The sequence below is a fragment of the Solanum dulcamara genome, assembly GCF_947179165.1.
Source record: "Solanum dulcamara chromosome 11 unlocalized genomic scaffold, daSolDulc1.2 SUPER_11_unloc_5, whole genome shotgun sequence".
NCBI lineage: Eukaryota > Viridiplantae > Streptophyta > Magnoliopsida > Solanales > Solanaceae > Solanum > Solanum dulcamara.
The window spans coordinates 110,001-115,000 of NW_026605059.1; positions in this window are offsets into that span (position 1 = coordinate 110,001).

Genomic DNA, 5,000 nt, shown 5'->3' on the forward strand with positions numbered 1-5,000 from the left:
CTCAAAGTCAGGCAGCTTCAATATGGGTTCTGAAGCAATGGCTGCCTTCAGCAACTCAAACGCCCCAACACATTTATCAGACCATGCCCATACTGCCTCCTTTTTCAGCAAATCAGTCAAGACAGCAACTTTCTTTGAGTAACCTGCAATGAATTTGCGATAATAATTGGACAGCCCAAGGAAAGACCTCAAATCTTTCACATTCTGAGGTGCCTGCCAATCCACAATTGCCTGCACCTTCTTTGGATCCATCCTCACTTGATTCTGACTCACCAAGTGACCAAGAAACTTGATTTCTTGCTGTGCAAATTCACATTTCTCCATCTTCACATAGAGTTTATATTGCCTCAGCCTAGACAATACTGTTTTTAGATGGCTAACATGTTCATCTAATGAGCGGCTATAAATCACAATGTCATCTAAGTAGACTACCACAAAGTCATCAAGATACTCAAATAAGACATTGTTCATTAAATTGCAAAACGTTGCCGGGGCATTGGTTAGCCCAAACGGCATAACAAGAAATTCATATGAGCCATATCTAGTTACACATGTAGTTTTTGGCTCATCCCCCTCTGCTATCCTAACCTGCCAATAGCCAGACCTCAAATCCAGCTTGGTGAACCATTTTGCCTTGCTCAGCCTGTCGATCAAATCCTGCACCAACGGAACAGGGTACTTGTTCTTCACAGTCACCTTGTTCAATGCCCTGTAATCAACACACATCCTCATCGTTCCATCCTGTTTTTTCTGAAACAAAACAGGAGCACCATAAGGAGCTTTTGAAGGTTGAATCAGCCCAGCATCCAGCAGCTCATTCAATTGCTTCCTCAGTTCAGCAAGCTCCTTAGGGGCCATACGATAGGGTGCCTGTGCAGGCGCAATCGATCCTGGCAGCAATTCGATCTTGTGATCAATATCCCTTTTGGGTGGCAGCATTTTTGGCAATTCTGGGGGCATCACATCTTTGAAATCCCCCAAAACTGCTGCCACACAGTCAGGCACAATCAGCTTCACATCAGGCTTTGCCTCCACCGCAGCAACAAGGTAAGTCAGTTCACCTCGTTTGAGTCCCTTTTCAACAGTCATAGCAGATACCACGGGTTCCTTGATTTTGCACATTTTCTCCGCCACCACATGCGGATGTACAGCCTTGATAAACCCAGCCATCCGTTCCTGCATCACCATTACTCCGTCCAAATGTGCCATTGGGACGAAACAGTTCTTTCGCAGAAAATCGATTCCAAGGATCATGTCGAAATCCCCCAATGGAATCACCATCAAACTGTGTCTTCCCACCCAAGGCCCAGCACTGATTTTGACATCATATGCCATGCCTTCTATCTTTTGGGCAACTTGGTTAACAGTTTTCATGAAATTTGGGCTCTTTGTCAATCTCAGCCCAAATTGTCTAGCAAGCTTCACATCAATGAAGGTGTGGGTAGCTCCGGTATCCACCATTGCCACCACCACCTTCCCTTCAACCAGCATCTCAACATGCAGCAGTAAAGAATGCGGGTTCACTGAAGACTCACCCAAGGTATTCACCATCGTCATATTGGTGAGTAAACCCAATGGGTTCACCAATGCAGCAACAATCCCGCCATCTTCATCCCTGTTTGCACCTCCAGCAAGCATAGCATTGACCCTCTCACGATTGGGACAATTTCTGGCCAAGTGAGCACCGCCACAAGTCCAGCATCCCTTGTCCCCTGCTGAAACATTCCTTTTCACATTTCCAGCATCAGCAACAGCCTTGCCCTTGTCAGCTCCTCCTTTCCGCTCCTCCTTCTTCCAATCCTTCTTGTCAGTCTTCTTCTTTGGCTTCGAAGAAGTTGACGATGTTTCAGAAGACACATGAGTTGTGCGAAAATCTACCAACGAATCGGCAGCAGCTATTGCACTAGGGAGGTCCTTCACATTCTGCCTCCTTAGTTCGTTTTGGGTCCACGCCTGCATCCCTGAGATGAAGTTGTGTAGCTTATCTTCATCCGACATGTTTTGTATATCCAACATCAAAGACGTGAAATCTTTGATGTAGTCCCTGACTGATCCTGTCTGCTTCAGCCTTTTCAATCGGTCCCTAGCAATCCAGGAAGCATTGCTAGGAAGGAACTGGTCCCTCATCTCTTTCTTCAGTTTGGCCCAGGAATCAATCCTTGGCCTGCCAGCACTTAGGTCGTCCGCATCTCTGGTCCGCCACCACAGCTTGGCATCGCCTGACAAGTACATAGTCGCGATGGCCAACTTGTCTGCCTCAGAAACGCGAGCAGTTGTAAAGTACTGCTCCATATCCCAAAGAAAATTTTCCAGTTCCTTTGCCGATCTTGAACCAGTGAAAGGCTTAGGTTCAGGGATTTTCACCTTCGAGCGGTCCGTATCATGGCCTGCTTGGGGAGCAGCCGCCATCGCCCTACGGAGTATCACCACCTCCAGGTTTAAGGTTTCGTTTTCCCTCTTCAGATCCTCGATCTGAGCCGAGGTTGACTCGCGAAAATCATCACTTTCCGCAAGTCTCACATTCATGATCTCCCGAAACCGAGCAAGTTCTGTAGTTAAGCTGTCAAGACGACGCAGCACAGTCGTCTCGTCCTCAGCAAACTCAGCCATTCCCAAGAGCGCTTCAACAGCAGCAACTCTGTCCTTGGTGTTTCCCACGCCAGTCATTGTGTAGTGTATAACGAACGTAGCTCTGATACCAGTTGTCACGGGGGTGATTTTTCTTTTCCTTCACAAGATCACAACCCGCGCGGCAGTCAACTTCGCAAGTTAACTTCAGCCAACCAACACACGTTTGACACAAGATTATATCAAACACAAAGGAAACACACTACAGCGGAAATACACAACAACACAAGCATGTACAGGCAAACTGCCCAACTTCTATATATAACTCTCCACAGTTTATACAAAAGAATCACCTCAAGGAGTTTGGAAGGCTAAGGAGCTTTTCTCACAAAACTCTTGCTAACCTTTGCCCATCCAAACTCCCTCTATATATATACAAGCAGCCAGCAGCCTTAGCCAACTAGGGGAGGTGCTGGCACATGTGCCAGCACCTTACAAAGGGGTACAAGGGAAATACTAAACAATCTGCACGCCTGCCAGAGCCCATGCTGCGCCCATGCTGCGCCCATGTGCCCTGTCTGCACGCCTGTCTGCAAGTCTGTCTGCTGCACGCGCCCGCGCGCATCTGCAGGCCACGCTCCTGCCACTGGCTTGCCTTGCCTTGTCTTGCCTTGCCTTGCCTTGCCTTTGCCTCAGCTTTCGGCTTTGGCCCGCCCATGCCAACACGCATGTCGGCCAACGCCAACCCCACTGCTCACGCACATGCCCGCCTGGTGCCATGTGCCTTCATTGCTACTGACTTTGCCAAGCCTTGCCAACACTCAAGGCCCTTGGCCTTTGCTTGCCTGCCATGCCATAGGCATGTCTGCCGCGCATTGCTTTTCTGCCAACATCGGCCAGCTGACAAGGGGCAATGCACAAGCCCTTGCCACTGCCTTAGCCCCATACGCCTAGCTCAAACCTTAGGGTCTTACAGTAGGCCACTATCCTACCATCGAAAGTTGATAGGGCAGAAATTTGAATGATGCGTCGCCGGCACGATGGCCGTGCGATCCGTCGAGTTATCATGAATCATCGCAGCAACGGGCAGAGCCCGCGTCGACCTTTTATCTAATAAATGCGTCCCTTCCAGAAGTCGGGGTTTGTTGCACGTATTAGCTCTAGAATTACTACGGTTATCCGAGTAGTAGATACCATCAAACAAACTATAACTGATTTAATGAGCCATTCGCAGTTTCACAGTCTAAATTTGTTCATACTTACACATGCATGGCTTAATCTTTGAGACAAGCATATGACTACTGGCAGGATCAACCAGGTAGCATTCCTCAGCGACGCCGGCTCCGCACGAGCCCGGCCTGCCCCCGGAGGGGCGCGGCGGGGTCCGAGGCGGGGCGCGGCCGTCGTCCGCAGGGAGCATCGTCGTGGGCAGATGGGAGGCGTGGGACGCCCCGTGCCCGCTGGGGTCTACCGAATCCGAGAGTCCGAGCCGCCGGCCGCGGTCCGCGCCCTCGCACGCCGGGGCGAGGAGGGCGCGGGACGCGGGGGCGGCTTTCGGGTTCGCCCCGCGCGCCGAGCGCGAGGGGCGAAGGGCGACCGGTTGTGCGCGATAATGCCGGGGCATTGGGTATGCAGCACAGGAAACCGACTCCGGGCGAGCCTGATTTGCGCTCGCCCCCCGCGACTGAGGTGGCGTGCGGGTCGGGACGTCGCTGCGCGAGCAGGGATCCAACCTAACCACACAAGCCGAGCACCACTCATGCGTCCTGCGTCCGAATGCTTCGTCGATGCGCGCCGGGCACCCGCACCGACGCACGGCATTAGATGCCGCGCGCCGACGAAGATGCCGACGTTGCAAGGCCAAAGCAAGCCCCGCCTAACGCGAACCCGCCCGAGGAGGGGAGAAGTTAATCCCGCAAGAGGCGAAGGAGGCACGCCGGAGCTTCCGCGCGGCGGGCGCCCCCCGCGTCGGCCGCCGGCGCTCGACCGTACTCGGCTTAGCCCCGTGCGTGCGGCGCCTAGAGCTTATCAGTTAGCATCTAGAACTCACCACACGCCCGAAAGCGCCGCCTTTCCACACCGATTGCCTGCGGACCTCCGCGGGGAACGCCGCCACCGGCGCGCCAGGACCGCCCGGCGGGCCGGCGCCGACGTGTTTTTGTAGGCGCTCGACGGCGTCGCACGGACGAGCCATGCATGCCATCGTGCGCCCACGCTTCACGCCGACGTGCCCACTGGACGGCCGTGTCGGCCGGCTGCAATCGCCCCATTGTTCCTCCAACACCTCTACCCCCCTTATATATGCTTAAAAAAAAAAAACCCAAGGGGCAGGAGTAGACATGATTTTTCCAGAGAATCATAATGGACGTGTAGAGCTGCAGGTGGCACGTTCTGAGGTGCAAACGCACTTCGGCTTGCACGAGTGACTTTTA